Genomic DNA, 11,880 nt, shown 5'->3' with positions numbered 1-11,880 from the left:
GCTTGATTATCAAGATAAATTTTCTGCCAAAAGGGGAAATCATATTTATTTTATATGGAAAAGAAAAAAAATCATTCAAAAAATCGATTAAGATGCCCAAATGAAAATATCACTTTATATTTATTTAAATATTGCACAAGGGAAATATGTGACCGCGTGGCCTAATGGATAAGGCGTCCGACTTCGGATCGGAAGATTGCGAGTTCGAGTCTCGTCGTGGTCGGATGGAACTGTTTTTTCTGTTGTACTTTGAAGATTATTTATTTTATAATTATAATGTTTTCTCCCTAACCTACCTGAAAAAAAATAGATTCACGGATAGGTATATATAATATTTAATAACATGTCTTGGTAATACCTAAAATACATTGTATAAGGAAATTGTAGACTTTCTACCTTTTCCCATCACTCATTAATTTTCTATATTATGCATATTTATTTATTATTCCAAATCGGGGCCCTTTTGAGCATATTACATACATGATTATTAAACAGAACATATAAATATAATAATTATTCACAAAATGTGATAATAGTAATATTCAGCATTTTCTTAATACATATACTTGGTCAATTTACTCATGGTTCATAAGTTGATATAATTGCTAACATGTACAATTTGAAATACACATTGTATTTAAAAGTATAAACAAGTACCACCGTGTACCATAATGCAAAAAAGCCAGAGATATACATATACAAAAATATATACTGAATAGATATATTCCACTAAATTGCAAAAGATACCACGGGACAGTGCATTGGTACTTTATAAGTCACCATGTTTGCATATCTTATGACCAAACTAACATTTATTGAGTGTTAAAAGTATACAGTTTTTAAATTCTATATACATGTAGAAGACACATTATATTTCTCCCTTGATCAATTCACAAAGGGATTTAAGAACATCATAATTTTCACAATTCAATATCCATATGAATTTGTTCATGTTATCAAGAAGTATAAAATTTGTTTACAATGTTGTTGTATACTTTTCTATACATTTTTACCATTTTTTAGGACTTTACTGTGAAACTAAGAATGGAAATAAAAAAAAATATTCATTTTACTCACGTTAATATGGCATAAGTTGTGATTTATTTATTTTTTTGAAAAAAAAAATAGTTTGTAGCATCTGTCCTTATCTCATTTAAAACCCAAGGAAAAAGAAAATCATATGTAACGTTTAAGTAATTGTACCTTGGGAAACTGTGTAAAAAAGTAATGATTAAATAATGATAAACCATACACAACAAAGGGAATTCTGAAAATGCACAGTCTTAATTAGTATTCCTCGGGTCAATGTGCCTTTTCCTTAAATATTTAAAAGACTCCAGCTTTGAATTTTTAAAATAAATTTTCACAAGATTTTACATAATTATACAATTTATATATTCTCAGCTGAATTATATCGAATTTCTGATTGTTTTTTGTTCATTTCAATATTATGTAGAAACTTCGTAATTAAACTTTTGGGATCGAATCTACATGTATATACACAAGTATACGGATAGTGTGGGATATATTGAAGGAAAATAAGAGAGAGAGAGAGAGAGAGAGAGAGAGAGAGAGATCTAGAGAGAGAGAGAACAACTATATATTTTTATTTTATGATCCGATACTTTGCATCTATATCGATAGAGTAAATACTTCGAGAAATGTTTGATCCACCATTTTTAGCAAAAGTTAAAATGATTCTAAAATTTCAATATTTATAAACTTCAAATATCATAGAGGAAGAAGAAATGGTTACTCGATAGCTTTAGCTATACATAGAGGTAAAACACTGGTTGACCACACACCAGTTACAGGAATACTTTCAGGCATGAATGGGATTAAAAACAGGTTCCATGCGAAAGTATTAAAATTTGTGGTCCTCCAGCAATTTTCACAAGTTTGTCGAAAGGTATTAGTGAGGTCTTTCAATATTAAGATTATTTATGACATCATGATCTTGTTTACAAACATGCTCCAGTAATGCACTATCTCGACTAAACGTGAGGAATTCTCCACAAAACTTACGCTCAAAAATAGTTAATACCCAAGAAAATTTGTGATTTTGTCGACGAACCTAAACCATATTTTTAATTTACTGGCTACACTTAGTCATAACTATGCAGAATTATACACTATCATATTAAAGAGAAATCTCTGCAGTATAACAATGATTTATTATTTTATAAGGTACACTGTACTATGCTATGATACACAAGTACTGGTAAATGATACATGTATCATGTTGTAAATTTTGAATTTACTAGGGGAGGTCAATGCAAAAATTTACAACATGATAAAGTTATCAAGTTGTAAATTTTACATTTACTCCCCCTGTAAATTCAAAACATGCAAAAGAAAAGTAAGCCAAAAAAGCCGCAGGCACAGCTGTAAAGTCAAGCATTGGCAAATTCCAAATATATACCAAAAAGTTAGAGAAAGGTCCAACCTCCCATTCCCACTACACCTCCACCCCACCCCCAAGAAATAATATTTTCCAGTTTTGACAGTTTAGGGTTTTTTTTTTTTGTTTTTTTGTTTTTTCTTTGCTTGTCAGATATGTTTTGGGAGGCCCCCTTCCTACTTTTAAACCCATCGCTAGGAGTCTGAGGCAACATCAATTCGGACAGATAAATAATCTGCATATCTTTTTCCAATGATTCTATAAAGGACAAGGACAAGATCTTGTATATACTATATACTTATAAGTATTGTGAAATTCCTTACTGTGTAGATTTTATATTTTTGAAGTATTATGTTATGAAGTTCACGAAAGACAACTTTATGTTTGTAAAAACAGTTTTAGCAATGCATGGCTATATTTATTTTTTTTTAAAATTGTTTCTAATTGTTGTGGCCCGAGAGTTACACTCCTGCAAGCCATAGTTATAAAGATGACAAAAAATCTTCTCAAGTAAGAGATTCTATATCCAAATTTACAAAGCAAATTTGTTCATACATGTATTTATATTTCCCAAAGAGATCTGTATATGTTTTACTTCAACTAAAACAGGTCTGGCTTCATGGTTATAAATATTAATTCAGTGAAGTATTGTAAACCTGTTCTGTTGCTCAACTAACCATGCCCGAAATACGGAGCAATCTAAACTTACATCTTTAAGCAAAACATATAATTGTCATGTACATTTTGAATTTATTAGGGGGAGGTAAGTGCAAAATTTACAACATGCCAACTTTTTGCGTTTAACCCCCCCCCCCCTCAATAAATTCAAAATTTACAGCATGACAGAATATTAGTATGAGTTCATGGAAAATTGTCTACTGCTCTTCACAAGTAAATAATGTTCATATTGATCACACTATAATGGCTAATTGCAATGACAATGGCCTGATAAATAGTTTATATCACAGACTTTATTTAGGCCTCATTGTAGAGTTTATATAGAGACCTTCGTAATTCCATGTCTTCACTGTTCATACGTCCTCTAGCGGGATCATGCGCGCTGCTTGAGCGCGGGCGCCTCTCCCGGGCACCTGCTTCGAACGTTTCTGGAGAAATTACCTGCCTTGATCGACGTTTCGCTGTTTTTGTGGAGCGAGTGTTGTTGGAATACACATTCTCAATAGTTCTAGGCACTGTGGTACTGAGTATTGCCTGGGACTGTCGATTGTAGCGCCTCCCAGGGGCGGTGTAAGCCCTCTCCCTAGAAGGCACCGACTGAGTTTGGAAACCTGGGGGAGCGGTAATGTAGGTTGTCAGACGAGTGTTTCCAGAAAACGAAGACGGATTCTTATGACGCAGAAAATCTTCCTCATCCGGTATAGACATATTCTGAATGATGGTATTTTGAAGGCGATAATTGTTATCACTATAACGATAATCCGTATCGCTATATCGATAATCGTCATTCTCACAAAATACAGAGGAATTCGTAACTGAGAAACTCCTGACTCCAGAGTCCATGGCGCCCACACTGCTGCTGGGACCATCAATAACATCCCCCGTCCCGTCAGCGCCCGCTTCCTCTCCATACTCGGAGGGATACGTCGCTGATTTCGCCGATACAAATTCTCCTCTCGTTATAGTCGGGGGTACCAGGATTTGTGGCTTCATTGCTTTCTTTGAACTTTTGGTCTCTGTGTCGGAATGATGGGTTTCAGACTCAGTTTTTTGGTCACTTTGTACTCCTGTGGATTTTTCCAGAAGGATCTTAATTGCTTTCACCTCCTCTGACAAATGAGACAGTTCTTCACGAAGGTCGTTTGATTTGATTGAAGAGGGTGACAGGCTTATATTATCACTATCTCCGGGAGTGACTTGTACGCCCACGTGACAAACCTCTGCAGAACCGGGTCTTTGGAGATTTCGCAATATATTCCCATTTTTCTCTGGTTGTCTCCCTGTTCTATAAAGGTTGTGCTGGCGCAAAATGATCCGTTTATTTTCCGTTTCATTAAGGAAAGTGTAGTCGTCCTTCTTGGAGGCTCTGAATGATTTCAGTATGTCAGAAGAATCCCTGACGTGAAAACAGCGACACACGAGAATGTTTAGATGTCTCCCCTCCCTCAGCACACACAGGACACATCCTGGATCATATCTGTTTAGAACCATGTTCTGAACATTCGGCATCCGGATCACACTATTCTGGGTATCATTCCGGGTGTATAACCTAGCACCCACGGTCCGGATTTCCAGCTGTGCGCTCTTTCCCTGGATTTTTGGCGCCTTTCTGGCGATTTCCCGCTCCAGGGCGTCATCCAGACGACTCGTCTTCCACATCCCCAGGAAGACCACATTCTTTCTCAGTAGAGATCCCTCCATGTTTACGAGTTGTTGTAGTTTTAAGAATCAGGTTTGCGTCAGATCCTCATTGATTTTCTCAGTAGAGCGTAAATAGCATACGCCTGCATGTTTACACCTGGATCGACATCCCACGATAAAGGTGTGATTTATATCTCCTGACACTAATTGTAACAATTCAATTCCTGATCTGTTATATATAAAATTATATTTAGTCAAAATGTAGAACTGACTGAAAAACGCCAGCGATGGTTTTCAATTTGTCTACACTCTACTAACCCCGCTAGAGGAAAGTTTGCACATACAGTAATCTTAAAACTGAAATGCACCTTGAGTGACATCCCAACAAAAAAAAAATATATATTCGTATTACCTGTAGTGTCATGAGAATCAATGTAGGTACGTACGACAGATTTCTTATGATTAATTATTCATGTCGCGGAGCTTAGTATATAATTGCAGTATAATTTTGGGAGTAAACGAAATAGAGAAAAAAAATCGACCAAAGGGAAATGAGCTAGAGTATAAATGTAATGCAGTCTTTCATGGGCAACACAGCGTGCAGACCATTTCAAACTGGATCTGAATATCGCAGAATAATTAGAATTTTAAACTCCTTCTTTTCCTGGTTTCATTAAATTTGCTGTCGAGATCTTGGGTAAATATTCAATTTAAATATTGCACACTTCAATGGAGTTTGACAAATATTGAAGATGCGCTCTTTACAACTCTTTTCTGCTATTTGTTTTTTTTTTCTTTAGATTCTGAGTAATTGAAACTTCGTGCAATTCTTCATTCAAGAGCAATCCGTCATCTTTTCAGCCAGGGTTATCTTTCTTACATTGTAAACTTAATAACATTAAATTAAAAAAAAGTTTCATATCACAATTCAGTTTCTTATTTAAATGATAATCTGTGTTTCATCGCCGACTATTCCCTTTTTCAAATTTCTTATCAAAAACATATTTCAATATAAATCCCTCACCGTATTATTGGTTTCCAGTATTGGAATGGGCAGTGCATTAGGTGCGAACCCCCCCCCCCCCCCCCTCTTAATTTTTGAAAATGTTTGGAACAAAATAAATTCATTTTTTATCTGTTTTTAGTAATGCTGTTTAATTTTGTGTATTTGATTTGTGAAGAAACTTAAAGAATGCACCAGGACTAACCAAAATGGTACCCATTTTCATTTTCTGACCCCCCAGACTTCACCCGTACCCGTCTTTTCAGAAACCTGGCGATGGTCCTGAGTTTAGTTAACTACAGATTACAAAGTAGCCAGCTTTAGCTTATACTGCATTGCTTTAAATTATCAAAATACTATGATAACTTTGATAACTGAGTTAAAAATCGTTTAAATATTTATACAACATGAATTTAAATCTGTGACACAAAAAAGCAACTGATTCGTCGTTGAAACTTCCATTTATTACAGTAATGTATTTTTTTTTCTCTCTATACACACATATTAATCTGAGTTCTGACTAACGTATTTTAGATGTAAAGTTTTTTTTTCACTTTGCTAATATTTTTCAATAATATTAATAGAAAATGGGGAATGGAGTAGAGTCAGAAATAAGAATTACACAATTTAAGATCTTTCGATATTTTTAGGTCTGCAGTTCCGTGGTTAGGACCCACTTTACAGCAGAGTCGAAAGTTGTGGGGGTAAATCTGCTAAAGTCAAAGAAACAAAAAAAAACAACAACATTTCTTTAAGCAGAGTCAGACAAAGAGACGGGACCGTGTTTTAAGCGATATATGTTCCTGTCAGTGTATTACGAATTGAAATAATTTATGATAACAATGCCAATTTTTTTTTTTATTTTTAAAGTCTGGTTTCACAAACTAAACTATAAAAATTAATACATAATCATGGGCATCCTTAATATTTGTTTTTGGTATTTTGATTTTGTCAGTTGATAGATAACTAGCCCCATACCAGTAGATAGAAAACTAACGCCATGCTACGATATATGAATTCCTACAGTAACTGATAACGTCAAAAGGTGGAGATGTCTTTGCTGAAGGTTTATCGGTTTATTGGTAACGACCAGTGGTATATAAACGATTTGATATTGATCGATTTAGGATGTTGGTTTCTTGAGATGCAAGGGGTATGATAAAATTAAGTCTTCATTCATTCAATCCAAGTGCTTTTAGCGGAATGAGGTTTACTGTAAGGTCAAGGACAGTCAACATTTACTTTAAAGCGACGTGGAGTAGTAAAAAAAAAACAAAACACGGTGTTTCATCTACAGACGAAATGAAGTAAAGTAAAACAAAATCCACTGTCATCGATAGGCGAAGTAAAATAAAGTAAAAAAACACACACACTGTGTGTAATTTATAGGCGGAGTAAAATAAAGTTAAAAAAAACACACACTGTGTGTCATTTATAGGCGGAGTAAAGTAAAGTAAAAAAAGAACCACACACACAGTGTGTCATCTATAGGCGAACTAAAGTTAAGTAAGAAAAAAAACACGGTGTGCCGTTTAAAAGCGAAGTAAAATAAAGTAAAAAAAAAAAAAACTGTGTGCCCTCTATAGGCGAAGTAAAGTTAAGTATAAAAAAAAACACTACATGTGCCATCTATATATATATATATATATATATATATATATATATATATATATATATATTAGGGATGTCAACGAGTACCCAGTTAACTGGGTACTTGAGTATCGAATACTAAAAATGGTACTCGGTTACTCGGATGTGTATTTTTTTCTTTTTTCAAAGTACTCATTTTTATCAAAAACTAACTTAAATATGCATACGGTAATTACAGCGTGTAGTTTTCTATACCTGTAAAACACCCATTATCGCCTGTGGCTGTGTATATACAGTAATTAGTGACCAATCACCCAGCTGTTCTCACCTATTGTGGTCCTTAATTTTTGGATGGCTTCAATGATTGTTTTCAGTGAACATCGATGGTCTATTATCTTTAAATCAGTTTTAAATTATTTAGTTAATATACGGCAGCGAAATTGCACATGCATAGAAATGCCGCTACCCACTTCAAAAGAAGTGAAGAAATATTTAGAAATAACTAAAGATTCAAAATAAATGTTGAAAGTCTGTTTGCGTAGTAAGTTTAGTGTCTACGGCCGGGGGAAACAATCAACATATGAAATACACTAAACTTACAATAAAATTAGACTAGCAATCCCATCAACGTCCGTTACTTCTCTTTGGCTAGTCTAATAATAACAAACCTGCGTAACAGATTGTCCTCCTTTTGATGAAATAGATCCTAAACAAGAACTGTAAACCATTTGTAATTTTTGATGTATTAATTGTGTCTTTTGTGTTTATTTGATAAATAAATTTAGTACCAAAAATCATTTACGTAGAAATCGATGTTTATATACATTTATAAAGGTGATAAAAACAGCTTTGTGGTTTAACGGGGCTCAAGAAAATTAACATTCTTGTATTTACATTTTTATCGAGTACCCGGGTACTCGATCGGAAAAACGTCCGAGTAACCGATTATCAAAAATTGACCGATTTGACATCCCTAATATATATATATATATATATATATATATATATATATATATATATATATATATATATATATATATATATATATATATATATATATAAGAAGTAAAATAAAATAAAAAAAAATCACTGTGTGTCATCTATAGGCGAATTAAAGTAAAGTAAAAAAAAAACAATTTGCCATCTATAGGCGAATTAAAGTAAGGTAAAAAACGCTGTATTCCATCTATAGAAGAGGTAAGGTCAAAAGCACTATCATCTATATACAAAGTGAAGTAAAGTCTGTAGATAAAGTGAAGTCCAATCAGAAAGACTGTGTGCCATCTATAGATAAAGTGAAGTCCAATCAGAAACACTGTGTGCCAACTAAAGGCGAAGGGAAGCAAAGTCAAAAACACTGTGTGCCATCTATAGATACAGTGAAGTCCAATCAGAAACACTGTGTGCCAACTAAAGGCGAAGTGAAGCAAAGTCAAAAACACTGTGTGCCATCTATAGATAAAGTGAAGTCCAATCAGAAACACTGTGTGCCAACTAAAGGCGAAGTGAAGCAAAGTCAAAAACACTGTATGCCATCTTTAGGCGAAGTAAAAGCAAAAGACACTGTGTGTCGTCTATAAGCAAAGTGAGGTAAAGTCAAAAAAGACTGTGTGCCATCTTTAGGCGAACTGCAGTAAAGCCAATACACTGCATGTCATTTATTGGCGAAGTAAAGTTAATTTAAAAAATAGTTTGTTCCAACTGTAGGAGAAGTGAGTACCAAGACACTGTATGCCAAAGGTGATGTGAAGTAAAGTAAAAAAAAAAAATTCCCGTGCTTTCGGCGGAATGAAGTAAAGATAAAGACGGTATGCTTCTTGTGGAGTAAGGCACAGACACTTGGGGTATGGACCCCCCCCCTCTTTCCATTGTTTTTCTTTTTAAATCTGGGGTCGAGTAACCTTTTTCCTATTTTTGTATTCTAATATGCACTGTATGTTGTCAATAATGTAACTCTTTTGTCTCTATAAGCTGTTTTTAAATATATCGTTTTCGACTGATACATAAAAAGAGAGAAGGCTTGCAACTCTTTTCTCATCGGCTGCCTCACCTCGCTTAAACTTCGCCTGATTATTTATCGAAAGCATAAGAAAACATGGAATATGCATACATCAATAAATTCGTTATACATTCTTCTTCCTTTTCATATTTCCATTTAATTTTTATGTGCCCCCGATTTGTAAATATTTCGATTAAATCACCCGCATCTAGGGTAAATTTTGTTGATGTGCACCAGCTGGGACGGAAGTGCCCGGTATTTTCGGGTATCATCATTACGTGTAATGTCATTCGGAACATTAAATGCGAGAAGGAATAAATCCCGAATTTTCTCTTCATATAACATGTAACGGTAAGTTCTGTGAATAACAAGATAACTTTAACTAGCAAATTCTAATGGATGAAGATTAACTTTTAACTGACGACCTAGACAACCAAATTTCACAATATTGTTATTGCAAAGCTTGGAATTTTTTTTATGGTTGTATGTTCGTTCGCCCTAAAACTTGTTCGCCCTTGACGCCGTTCGCCCTAAAACTTGTTCGCCCACGGTCCGTTTGCCCTATTTATATTGCAGAAAGTTGAATAATGAACCAATGGATTTTTTTCGATAGTAGTTTGATGAATTTTCATCTTCCTTCTTCCTATGTATCATTTTTTAGATCAAAGGTCTCATATCTTCAAAGGTAAAACCTTGCTTATCCGCTGCTCAGCTCCATAATGGGCCTATTAACGTCTCAGTCCTTTAATTGTTATCAAAACATACCGCGGATTGTTAAAAAACACGGATATGATCCCCGAAATTGCAGTGACACTATTAAGTATAATTCAACCAATTAAGCATGTATTAAGGAATCACTGTCTAGTTAGTAGAGTATGCCAGGGCATCAACGATAGTTGGAAACGTGAGATAATTTGCATAACGGGAAGCCCGTTATGCAAATTATCTCACGTTTCCAACTATCGTTGATGTCCCTGGCATACTCTACTAACTAGACAGTGATTCCTTATATTTCCATTTCATTTTGAAATAAAAATGTAAATTTAGATTTTAAAAATGTAGACTAATAGATTTAAATTACATGAGGCCTCACATGTCAATTTCAATAGTCCCCGCCCACTGACGTCAAACACAAAGACAGCCGCACGAGAATTACATGCATATTAGGCCTCCTTAGAGTCTGACACAGACAGCGCACGAGAATTACATGCATATTAGGCCTTCTTAGCTACTGACCTTTCGCTTGGCAAAATTTGCATTCCTTTAGAATGATCAAGAAATCAACTCTCCTAACTTTCAAAGAGTTATCACAGAGAAAACAAATAGAAATGGAAATATGTATATATATATGAGGGCGAACGAGATAAAGGGCGAACGAGAAATAGGGCGAACGGACCCTGCGCGAACGGACTCATGCAAACAGGTAGATAGGGCGAACGGACCCGATACCTATAAAGTTAGAGTTACCGTTATTGCACTTCCGTCCCAGCTGGTGCACGTCAACAAAATTTACCCTAGATGCGGATGATTTAATCGAAATATTTACAAATCGGGGGCACATAAAAATTAAATGGAAATATGAAAAGGGAGAAGAATGTATAACGAATTTATTGATGTATGCATATTCCATGTTTTCTTATGCTTTCGATAAATAATCAGGCGAAGTTTAAGCGAGGTGAGGCAGCCGATGAGAAAAGAGTTGCAAGCCTTCTCTCTTTTTATGTATCAGTCGAAAACGATATATTTAAAAACAGCTTATAGAGACAAAAGAGTTACATTATTGATAACATACAGTGCATATTAGAATACAAAATAGGAAAAAGGTTACTCGACCCCAGATTTAAAAAGAAAAAAAATGGAAAGGGGGGGGTCCATACCCCAAGTGCCTGTGGAGTAAGGTAGGGTCAAATAGACAAACACCGTGCTTTGGTCGACAAACGCGGGAAACTTTAATCGGAATAAGGCTATGTTAAGGTCAAGATCTAGTAAATGAGTTTAGACTGTCTTTTTGGTGCTAGATCCATTATGACGTCATAATTGATGTAAACTTAATTTTTCCCGTACTTTACACTGTTATAGAATTATGTAGGAAATGAAACATTTTCATGGAATTCAATTTGAAATCATGTCAAAATTAACCCCGATACCTGTATTCAAATTAATATCATTTTAAAGAAGAGGTCAAGAAGATATGAAAAACTGTTTTCTGAAAGACTGTAGGCAATATTGATACATTTTCTTTTTCTGAGAAGGAAAAAAAATCTCATATTTATACCTGAGTTCCTTCATTTTTCACTGAAAATAACAGTTTAAAGTATCTTTTTTCGTTGAGTTTACCTAAAAATTATGCCCCGATACACCGAATTTCGCCAAGCTATATTTGTAAAGGATCATTGAAAGAACTTGTTTCTCAAATTTGAGAAATCTGAAGGCACCTTTCATTTACTAGATCTTGACCTTAAAGAAACACTTTGCGCTTTTAGCCGATTAAGGTAAAAAAGGACAAACACTGTGTTCTTTAAGCAATGTGAAGTAATGTTAAATTTCAAAAATACTGCGTTTTTCAGG

General features: G+C 34.5%; 1 non-coding gene across 1 annotated transcript; it reads left to right on the top strand.

The window, feature by feature from the left end:
* The first annotated feature begins 150 nt into the window (after positions 1-150).
* Positions 151-223, top strand: Trnar-ucg (transfer RNA arginine (anticodon UCG)). Its single transcript has one exon. It is a non-coding gene; the product is annotated as a tRNA-Arg (tRNA).
* Positions 224-11,880: the final 11,657 nt, after the last annotated feature.

Source organism: Saccostrea echinata, unplaced genomic scaffold (assembly GCF_033153115.1).
Source record: "Saccostrea echinata isolate AGI-Se365-2 ecotype Australia unplaced genomic scaffold, CSIRO_AGI_Sech_v1 ptg000024l, whole genome shotgun sequence".
NCBI lineage: Eukaryota > Metazoa > Mollusca > Bivalvia > Ostreida > Ostreidae > Saccostrea > Saccostrea echinata.
The sequence above is the reverse complement of the archived record's forward strand: the minus strand, read 5'-3'. Positions and strand labels throughout refer to the sequence as shown.